Genomic DNA, 11,108 nt, shown 5'->3' with positions numbered 1-11,108 from the left:
GGGCTGGGGAGGGGCGGGGCAGTTGAGGAAGAAGGGCGCTGATAGGCAGAGGTGGGGGCGGGGCCAGGGACGGCGACGGCCTCTGAGCGACCAGGAGGCGAGTAGGCGTGGCCGCACGGAAGGGACGTGAGGCCCAAGCGGGAGGGAAGGGGTGTGGTCTCAGGGAAGGGGTGTGGCCTCAGGGAAGGGGTGTGGCCTATTTACCCTCCGGGCTGGCCCGGTCAGAGTCCACAGGGGGCGGAGTCTGTCCCTGCCGGGGCGGGGCTGAGGGCGGGGGCTCCGGGGCGGGGCCTGGCCCAGGCGGTTGAGTTTCCCCGACCGCTGCCTGGGGGGTGGGGGAGTCGCGTCGTCGGCGAGCCGAGGGCTGAGCTGTCTGCAGCTGACTGGGGCGCGAACAGGGTCGCCCGGCTTGCATCGGGAAGGAAGAACGCAGAGCCGGCAGGTGAGCCTGGGCTGGTGGGAGGAGGCCGGCCGGACGAGTTCAAACCAAGTTTGCTTTCGGCCGCACTTTGCCAAGCTGGTTCGGGCCACCTTTCCGGGAAGAAGTGACAGGTCTCTGCAGTTCAGAGTCTCCGACCTCTATGCGCCCCGCCCGGCTCTGCCCCTCTCGGGTTCCAGAAGGGGGAAGCTGGACCAGGTGAGCTCCCGGAGTGTTCTCACTAAAACCCGGAGAGACGGGAACCGCTGGGGGGGGGGGCGGGAGCAGCTCAGCCACAGGTGTGCGATCGTGCTGCCTGACTGCAGTTTCCTCCTTGCAAAACGGGACTCCGGGAGCGGGTGGTTTTAAAGGTCAAAGGGGGTTCTTGAGGAAGGGGTCGAGCCCGGGACGCGCAGTCCAAAGCAGGCGAGGGGTTTCGGTTCTCTCAACTCTTGTGGTCTCCCTTCACTGAGAGCCCCAACTAGCCAGGCCTCCCAAAGTCCAGCCAGAAACTTTGGCAGGGCTTTGCAGGTGAGCCAGCTGGATGGAGTGGAAGGGACTGCTCTTATCTAGGTGAGTGGTGCAGAGAAGGGACAACTCTGCCAGTCTTTGGGCCCAGCGTCAAGCCCAAGGCCCCAGGACTCTTGCGACACACCCTGTGTTTGGTTTCTTGAGCTGGAAGGTTCTGGCCTCAGGGGTGGTGGGTGATTTGTGCTGGACCACAGGAGCTAGAGAGCCTAGACCAGTGGTCAAGGGTTTGGGTTTGGGACCAAACCGCCTTGGCTTCCACTTCCCCTGCGAGCTCGCGCCTCTTCCTCTGTAGAGTGGGGACAGGGAGAGTGTCCTACAGTGTGAGAATGAAACAGAACACTGTGTGTACACTGCTGAGCAAGGCACCAGCCTCCCAGCCGTCCAGCAAGACAGCTGCTCTGATGTGAGCGGGCAGGTGACGGCTGGCCTCAGGCGGAGGGAGGGAGCAAGCCCATTTTGGGGGAGTGGGAGAAGAGGTCTAGAGGGTGGCTGTAGTTCCTCCTGACCTGTGGGAGCTGGAAATTGCCACGAGCGACCAATGTCATTCTGGCAGTTGGGGAGCGGTGTGTCCTGGATGAAAAAATGACTGTGTGTTCTGTAGTGTCGCTTGAAGTTGTGGCTGTTGTAACAAGTTTACTGAGCACCCACTGTGTGCTGGGTAGAGTTACGTGGAGAGCTAGCAGGCCTGGCTTTGCCTTGGGGCCAGTTGGGATTTCCTGGACCTACACTGGCCCTGTGTTTGGAAGCCAAGTGTTCCTCTGCATACTTGGCTTGGAGGTGGAGGTAGCGGGCAGTGTGGGCACCTGTTGTCTGAGGCAGACTGGTCCTCAAGGGACACGGAGGGTGTGGTATGTCAGCTCTTATGTCTTCCGGGGAGATGAGCCATGCATTTTGGAAGCAGCTGGAAAGTCTTGGGGTCAAACTCTGATAGGGAGCTGTGCTGGGAGGAGAAGACTCCATGTATATGTGTGTGCATGTGTGTGTGTGTTAGAGCCAGGGGAGGGATTCAGCAGAAGTGAGAAACCAAGACAAGAGATGAGATGGGAGTGGAAGTTTCTACGTGTCTTTTCAAGTACTGCTTGGGCCTGGCTCCGTGTAGGGCTACAGACACTGGTTTGGGGCTTGGAAGTGGCTATGTGAGGTTAGCAGCTGGGAGGGAAGGCGTGTGGAAAGTGGTGACTCTGGTAGTGGGGCGGAAGTTCATTTCAGACAGTACCTTGCGTCCCCAGGAGTATGCCCCCATCGCCTCCCACATGGCAAAGGCTGGCAAGGTCCCAGGGTTTGTTCTCCAGCTAGCTCACCAACTGGGTGCTGGCCTAGCCGAGGGCACAAGACTAGAGATGGGTAGGTTAGTGGCATCTTCAGCACCTTGGAGATCAGAGGGCTTTAGCAGCCAGAACAGAGATGCCCAGGTAGCGGCAGCAAAGTCAGCTTGCCCAGGGAGTTCTAGGCACCTCCAGGGTAATAGAGGACTGTGTGATGCGATCCATTCTTGCAGGGTCTTGAATGCCGAGGTGAGAAGTTGGGTCTGATTTTTGCAAAGAGTGGGAGGCCACAAAGGCTTTTCAGTTGGGGCTGCTATGGTCAAGTGGTGTTTTGGAAAAAGCCCGTGCGGGGTGCGCTGCTGTGTTGGAGCCAGCAGTCATGGGACCAAGGCTGGGGCGGAGGACGATGGCTCTGGGTTGCTTCAGAGATGTCAACCATTGAGAACTGTGGGGATAGAAGTGTAGCAGAGGCAAACGGAAGGGTGCTTTAGCAAGTGCCCTGTATTTCTTTCTAGTCCCACCCCAAGTCTAGCCCCTGATGTGCAGCAGAGCCTCAGGAAGGTGGTGGAATGGGCAGGTGTGGGGAGGGAGCCCCCTCCTCCAAGAAGTCCTCAATGCTTGCCTGTGAAGGTTAGGCACCTGGGCAGTGGGCCTGGAAGCAAGGTGAATGGGAAGTAGTGAGAAGAGTTTCCTGGCCACAGGCCAACAGGGCAGAGGTGGGAGGCTGATCACATAACAGTCGGGTAGTCAGGCAGGGGGATTGGGTCCCCTTGGGCTCCTTTCTCCCAGGATCTCAGATCTTAGAGGCACAGCCCTGGTCCCCAAGGGTCAGACAGTCCCTTCCCGCACACAGAGCTGGGCATACCCAAGCGCATCTGGCGCTAGCTGCCTTTAGCCACCTTCTGCACCCCACTACATATGCCCCAGCTTGGGCTCAGCCTTGGCCTCTACTCCGAACGTTAGACCCACTTCCTCTGCCCCACGGGAAGCTGGGGAGGTGGTTGTGATTTAATCAAGAGCATCAAACGGCCAGAAGCTGGCTCAGTGACAGGTGGGAAGGGCCAGAGCTGGTGGGTCATGGCGCTTCTCTGTGGAACAGGACGGGGCCGAGGTGGGGGGCCTGGTTTCATCTCAACAGGAACTGCCCTGCCTACCTGCTTCCCATTCTCTGGGCCTGGGGCTGAGGGCCAGGAGGGGAAGCCCAGAACTAAACAGTGGCTGAGAGGAGTGGGCTGTGCTGCGTTTGCTGGGGAGGAGGGGCAGACCACAGAGTTGGGCCCAATTGGTGACTCCGGGGGTAGGGAGGAGGGGTGGTGGTGGCTTGCCCTTGACTCACCTCTGGGGTTCCCCCCCTCACCCGAGGCGGTGGTTTTCTGTCAGGCCTGATTCATTCTGACATGGAGGAGCAGCTGAGGGAGGAAAGAGCTAGAAGCTGGGGCTTGGAGTTAGTCCCCACTCTGCTGTCTGCACGCTGTGTGACCTCAGAAAAGCGTCTTCCCCTCTCTGGGCTCCACTCTCCTACTTGCTTATAGCCCATTCTTTGCTCATCTCTTAGGAGGTGTGGATACCTGGGAGGTATCCTGTACCAAGCCAGGCACGTTGTGGGAATGCATACCTGTGTGTGCGCACATATACACACACATCCAACAGTCTCCACACAGTGTGAAGCTGGCCAGGCCCCTGCCCAATGGGACTTGGTCCCACCTTTGTCCCTTTCCCTCTATCACCCATACCCTGACCAATCCATGGATTAGGGAGACAAGAGAGAAGAATGGGGGATCCTGGCCTCAATCTCTGTACCTGTACATTGGGGACACACATGAGCATCATCTTCCAGGGTGGCACAGGAATAAAACACAAGAGCACCTGGGAAACACTCAGCGTTTTTCTTCCTGCTGCGCAGGGAGCGCCTAGGATGCCAGAGCTCTTGTTTCTCCACCTGTTCCACCTGTTCTAGGTGTGTGCCAAGAGACACATCCTCTGTGCCCCACTCTGCATGTACCTGTCTTCTGAGCCAGCTATATTGCTCTACCATAAGTGAGATGTGTGTACCCCAGATCATTGCTTGCTGTCCTGCTTTGCTGGGGGTGCCTGGGTCTCCCCAGGGTGACTAAGCTTCCTGAGAGGAAGTTAACGTGAATGTGAACGTGAGGTTGGACTTTCCCAGGGCCCATACCTTCCACTCTTCCCCACTCTGAGCTGGTCTGTCCCAAGAACCTTCCTCTGTGGGCTGGCTTGTTTTTTTTTTTTTTTTTTTTAAGATTTTATTTGTTTTTATTGGAAAGTCAGTTGAACAGAAAGAAGGGGGAACAGAGACAAAGATCTTCCATCTGCCGGTTTATACCTCAAGTGGATGCAATAGCTGGAACTGAGCCGATCTGAAGTCAGGAGCCAGTAGCTTCTTCCAGATCTCCCGTGCAGGTGCATGGTCCCAAGACTTTGGGCTGTACATCCTCTACTGCTTTCCCAGGCCACAGGTAGACAGCTGCATGGGAAATGAAGTAGCTGGGACATGAACCAGCACCAATATGGGATCCTGGCGCTTATAAGGAGAGAATTAACTATGAACCATTGCATGGGCCCCTGGCTACTCTATGGTATACAGAGTGAAGCCAGATATCTGAATGTTAGATAATCCCTGGCACAGGTTCTGGTGCAGGGCAGACAGTTGAGAAACATTGATGATGTAAGTGACTCACCCTGTGTGTGTGTGTGTGTGTGTGTGTGTGTGTGTGGCAGGGAGGACTCAGTCAGTGCCCGATACCTGGGGACTCCTTCGTGGAGCCACCAAGTAAGGTCTAGGTGCCTCTGCCTTGCCCTTCAGCCTTCTCCATACTGGGCATGTCCTGGAAGCTGCCTCCAGCATGGTGGAAGTGGGTCACCTAGCCTAGGCTTGCTCCACCTGTGAGGCCTGGTCTGTACCCTCCTGGGAGGGGAACAGCCCAGCTTCCTCCAGCCCCAGCCCATTGACTGTGTCTGTGTGTGTCTGTGTGGGGAGTGCTCTGGCCTTTAGTGAACCCTGACTTGAGCAGAGAGGCCACCTCTGCATTAGCAGTTGTTCTGGGAAGCTGAGGGCGGGGTAGCGGGAAAGAGAGGAATGCAAGGTGCCCAGCCCAGCTCTGTGTCTCTGAAGACCACTGAGTGGAAAGTTCTGGGATACAGGCTGATTGTGAAGCCCGCGTCCCCTCCTGGGGCCCCTGCCTGACTTTCCCTGCCATGTCAAAGGGCAATCTGGTGTGGGAGCTGTACGGAGTTCTGGTCCTGGGTTCTTGAGGCCAATATGGAGGAGCAGCCAGAGCAATGGGGACTGGTAGGGGTGGGGGTGATTAGGAGGACCTGGTGTACAACTCGCACCTGGGGACCAGGGACTTGGGTTCTGGTCTCCACTTGTTTCTTACTTGGCTGTGGAAAAACCACTTTTTGGACTGCAAGACCATTGGAATCGTCACTCTGCAATTGCTGCATTTGTGAGACACCAGTGAGGCCCCAGTGAGTGGTACAGGCAGGAAACTTCTGAGCTCCAGCCACTGTCCCCAGGGACACGGCAGATAGAATCGTAGAGCTGCATTCCCATGCCCATGACTCTTTTGCAAGGCCAGAAGTTAGACAGGTTGTTGTCAATGCACGTATCACAGGGTACAGCTACAGGGGCTGGCAGGGAAGCCTCCCAGCTCAGAGAGCCAGCATTCTGCCCCGGCTCTAGCTCCTGACAACCCTGGGAGGTCGTAGTGTTGGCTCAAGTACTTGGATTCATGCCGCAGCTGTGAGAGAGCTGCGTTGAGTTCTTAGCTCCTGGTTTTGGCTTCAGGCCAATGCTAGCCATTGGAGGGACATATAGGGAATGAGTCAGCAGATGGGTGCTGGCTCTCTATCTCTCTCACTCTCTTTCTCTCTTTGCCAATTAAATAAATAATTTTAGGGCCTGAAGCAATGGCTCAATTGGCTAGTCATCCCCTTGTAAGTGCCAGGATCCTATATGGGTAGTGGTTTGAGTCCTGGGTGTTCCACTTCCCATTCAGCTCTCTGCTTATATGACCTGGGAAAGCAGATGAGGGTGTCCCAAAGCCTTGGGACTCTGTATCCACTTGGAAGACCCAGAAAAAGCTCCTGGCTCCTGGCCTTTGATTAGCTCAGCTCTGGCCATTGTGACCATGTAGAAGGTGAGCCAGCAGACACAGCTTTCTCTCTGTCTCTCCTCTCTATAAATCTGCCTTTCTAATAAAAAATAAGTAAATCATAAATAAATAAATAAAAATAGAAAATGAAAATGCGGATTCACAGAACTTTCTAATCTTTTGCACTTTTCCCAATTTTGTGGTTCTTTTACCAATGAGTCCATATTATTTTATGTTTAAAAACAGCCTCATTCACTAAAACTGTAAGAAAAAAAAATAAGCAGTTCCTGCATATATTTAAGCAATGTGTTCTATCAACTTTGGCTCATGTTGGTGTTTGTTGTTCATGAATCGTGTTTTCTCACAAGAGGGGTGTGATGATGCTCTTCTGAAGGGGACGGTCCTTTATGAAGTCTCAGGGAACTCGGAGGGACCGTCTTAGCTGCTGGCCTGGCAACCCGGGAGACCAGAGTTAGATGCAGATGGGAGAACGGGGCTTCTCACATGGTGCTCATCCCCTGGGCAGTGACTGGCTTAAGAAGGCTCTTCAGCAGGAGCCGATATCAGTCGCCACTCAGAGCCCTGTTGAACTTTCCTATCCTCTGGCGAAGAATAAAGATAATAGAACGTAGGCAGAGGCTGCTGTGAGAGGGGAAATGCGCTAAACACAGGGTGAAGATGGAGCTCCAAGCTGGTTCTTTATTTACTTATTAATTTATCATTTATTTATTTATGTGAAAGGCAGAGTTGCAGAGAGGAGACAGAGAAGCAGGGAGAGTGAGATCTTGCATGCACTGCTCATTCTCCAAATGGCTATAATGGGCTAGGCCATTAGCCAGAAGCTTCTACCAGGTCTCCTGTGTGGGTGGCAGGGACCCCAGTACTTGGAGCATTCTCTGCTGCTTTCACAGGTGCATGAGCAGGGAGCTGGGTCAGAAGGAAGAAGTCTGGACTCACACTGGCACCCCCTAAGGATGCCGGTGCTGCAGATAGCAGCTTTACTGGGTACGCTATAGGGCCAGACCAGAGAATGTGGTTAACTGTAAAACCTGGGGTCTTGCTGGCTGACCTGGGACCAGCCGGGTTACCAATCTGGGCAGATACTGTTCTCCCAGAGTGTCTCCCAGTCAAACCAGTCAGAAAAGCCACTCTTCCGTTGGGGGTGGAGCGTGAAGAAGGGGGAGGAGCAAGGCTGTGATGTTTCCCCAGATGAGGTCCCCCAGGGTGGAAACAAATGGAGAGAGGAAAATGTGTTCCCACTTATCAGTGACATGTAAAGGGCTGTGAGCCATGCCCAATAGGCAGTAAGTGTTTGATAAACATTCATTTGTCATTGCTGCTGATGATAACATTAAGTAGCACTGCTGCTGCAGATGGAACATCATCTCTTACAGCATGGCACCTCAGTTCTCTGACTTGGGAGACAGAAGCTTCCAGTTCTGTTGCCTTGGGCACTGGAAGGTGTCATGTTTGACAGAGGAAATGGAAACCAGCCACAAGAGGAACTGGTGTGAGGTTTGGGGCAAGTGACTGGGTGTCTAGGACAGGGGTCACCTTGAGTCACCTGTGGGTCACAGTTGGCCTGCCTCCTTGGCCCCTGGCCTCTCACTGGGGAGGGGTTGGGGGCAGGTGCACCCAGCATGCCTTGATATGTGTCTGGAGCCCTCCTCCAGAGCGGCCTCCTTTCTGTCCCAGACCCTCTCCTGACAGGGTCCAGTGGCAGGCTCTTTTTTAACCAGAAGTCAGAATAAGCACACTTGAACATGTGTATGGAAAAAATGGCCTTAAAAGATACATTTATTTTGTTGCAAGATTTTTGAAGCCCATCCCTGATTTCGTTTGCAGTATGCATTTTCGTGGACTTTGTGCAGAGTCCTCTTACAGTATGGTACCCTAGTTCTCAAACTTCGTGTAGACAGTGAGGTAGTGAAATGCTGGGATTGAGCCCACAGCCTGGAATGGGTTGTCCTATGTCTCAGGCCTTGATGTTGATCTTGAGTTTGGGCCAGTTCTCCCTGGCAGTATCCGCTCACCACTAGGCAAGCTTCTCAATCTCTCAGAGCCTTGTTCTCCATGGCGTCTAAAATAGATGATGTTGGGAAAATGCTGAATGGCAGAGCCAGGGGGTGGGGAATGCAGCCCCTTTGTTAACCACGGGGTGGTGAGAGCAATGCTGATGGGCAAAGGCTGCTCTGGGAGGATGCCGACAGGGAACGGCTAAGCCACTGCTGGAACCCTGGGATTGAGTCCCAGCTCTGCTTCTGTCTCCAGCTTCCTGCTGGTGTGCACTCTGAGCGTCATCAGGCAGGGGCTTGAGTACTTGGGTTCTTGTCACTCATGGGGGAGACCTGGGTGGAACTCCTGGCTCTTGGCTTTAGCCTGGCCCAGCCCTGGTTGTTGTGGACATTTGGGGGGAATGCCCAGTGGATGGTTTTCTCCTTCCCCTTGCTCTACTTTTCAAACAAAAATAAATCTAAAAAAATTTTTTTAAAAGATTTATTTATTTTTATTGGAAAGGCAGATCAGATTTACAGAGAGAGAAGGAGAGACAGAAAGATTGTCCATCAGCTGGTCCACTCCCCAGATGGCCACAACAGCCAGAGCTGAGGTGACCGGGAGCTATGAGCCCGGAACCTCTCCCAGGCTGGTGCAGGGTCCCAAGACTTTGGGCTGTCCTCTGCTGCTTTCCCAGACCACAGATGGAGCTGGGTGGGAAGTGGAGCAGTCAAGACATGAACCACTGGTGCCCATATGGAATCCTGGCATTTGCAAAGGGAGGATTAACCAATTGGGCCATTGTGCTGGCCCTAAAAAATGACTTTTTAGAAAGCTGCTGGTCTTTCTTTGGAGGAAATGACAGAAAGTCTTGACTCAGAGAGAAGGAACTTTCCAGAACCACTTGGAGCTGTAGGAGTCAGGAGTGGCCTTAGGCCTCTCTGATCTTCATCCCTAAGGAGATAGCATCCAACTTGAGCCAGAATGTCCTCAGAAGGAGTTGAAGGCCAAGTTGGGCACTTGTGTCTAGACCCCCAGCAAGGGTGGGTAACCCTTTCATTCTTCCAGGGGTCATTTGGATTCTTATAACGTCATTGACAGGGCCACGTGGGATTGTCAACTTAAAAATTAGATTGCTATACATTTATTGAATTTGGACTTCTGCCTGCAATGGCCTTGGCAGGGCCAAACCAAGTGATTTAACTAGGGGCCTTGGACAGCATGTGAGCTGGATGCTTCCCTGTTCCTGTGAGTCATGGCATCCCGGGGTCACAAGCAGCTGTGTGCTTCAAAGACTCAGGTCACCCGCCTGGTGTGACCCCAATGGCTAGTGGCCAGCTGGTGCCATGCACCTCAAGGTTTAGAGTGCTCTGGGCAGTTCTGATGCTAGGAAATACGGGGTGGAATTGGGCCAAATCATCCTTCTTGAGCTCCCACCTGCTGTTACTGGCTGGCTTACAGGGACCATGTGGAATGTGCACACTTCCGGGCAGGATAAAATCTTACAGCCAAAGGGTCCCAGACTGGTGATGGTCATTTACAGCAGAACCAGTTCTATCAGTTCTTTAAAACAACATCCGCATTTGAATTAAATGCCCCCACCGCCCCGCCAACTTTCCAGTTATTGAAGGAAGAGATTATGTAAAACAGTTGAAAGGACAAAGAACAGGTGCATAGACAGAAATCACAACTCAGATCACCTCTGTGAACCAAAGTTGAGTGTGTTGACCTTGATTAAAGGGGTGTCAGGGGGAAGTGCACCACATACAATACGGGGCTCATGCCATTGGAGCCACTTCCTAGGCTGTCGCTTTTGACTGGCATGTGATGCGGGGAAGACTTCCCACGTGATTCAGTGTGTTTCTTAGCCTCGTGGCATTGCGCCACGGAGGTCCCCCGTGACCTGGTTATGTGACTGCCTGCTGCTGGGCACTGAGACAGTCTAACTTTTCCCTTTGTGGCCACGTTGCTGTAGTGACGGCCTTGTCCCTGTGTGTATTCTGGGTTCCACTCTGCTGAGCTTGCTGGAGGGGCTTCCCAGCAGAAGCAGTGGAGGTTGTAGTGGTGGTGGAATGTTTAGTCTCCAAGACTGAAGATCAAGCAAAAAGCTTGTTTCCCCAATAGTCCCCAATTCTCCAGGGAGAAGGACAGTGTCTGTCCCACTCCATGCTCCTTGGCAAGCTCTCAGCCGGGGCAGGGGCAGACTCCTAGGGTGTGGGTGTGTGTCCGAGAAAGACAGATAGAAGTGAGGAGCTCTTTCTCTTCAGTTGTAGTCTGACTTTTGACCTTTTCCCTCCCTGGGAGTCTGCCGCATCACTAACGAGTCATGCAATCGCTTTACTATTTAATGCCGGGTCCCCATAGTGACTCCTGTTTCCCAGCAACCTCTGGGAATCCAGGGCTGGAGAGATGAGAGTCCCTTGAGAGAAGGAGGAGGAGGAGGAGGAAGTTTCTTTGACCTGGATGGGTCAGGGTGGGGACAGGGGTTTTGGAAACTCTAACCCCCCTTGCAGGAGCGGTTGTCGGTTGTCAAGGTGCCCATCAGGGGCCTCATCCCTGCATCTGGTCTGTCGGCCCGAGAACCTGCATTGCAAACTCAATACTCTGTTTCTGCTGCAGTGGAATGGGACCAGGGCGGAGCTTAGTGGCATGTGTCCTTCCCTCATGCTGCTGATGGTAGGGACCTGCCTGGCCCTGTCTGGTGAGAGGACTGAACCCGCCAACTGACCCAACAGATTGGTGTTTTCATCAAGCATAGGAGGACCAGATGGCTAGCAACATTCC

At 53.8% G+C, this 11,108-nt stretch overlaps 1 protein-coding gene across 2 annotated transcripts in view; it reads left to right on the top strand.

The window, feature by feature from the left end:
* The first annotated feature begins 313 nt into the window (after window positions 1-313).
* CD82 (CD82 molecule) overlaps window positions 314-11,108 on the top strand; it is a 46,548-nt gene continuing 35,753 nt past the window's right edge. The window contains exon 1 of one of the 2 annotated variants that reach the window (XM_058663137.1): window positions 314-442. The gene's annotated coding sequence lies outside the window, so the exon portion shown is untranslated. Of the gene's footprint in view, window positions 443-617; window positions 638-11,108 lie in introns of those variants that run through there. The other variant, XM_058663139.1, reaches the window with a different exon arrangement.

The sequence above is a fragment of the Ochotona princeps genome, chromosome 4 (genome assembly GCF_030435755.1).
Source record: "Ochotona princeps isolate mOchPri1 chromosome 4, mOchPri1.hap1, whole genome shotgun sequence".
NCBI classification, from domain to species: Eukaryota; Metazoa; Chordata; class Mammalia; order Lagomorpha; family Ochotonidae; genus Ochotona; species Ochotona princeps.
This window is presented reverse-complemented; position numbering and strand designations above follow the sequence as displayed.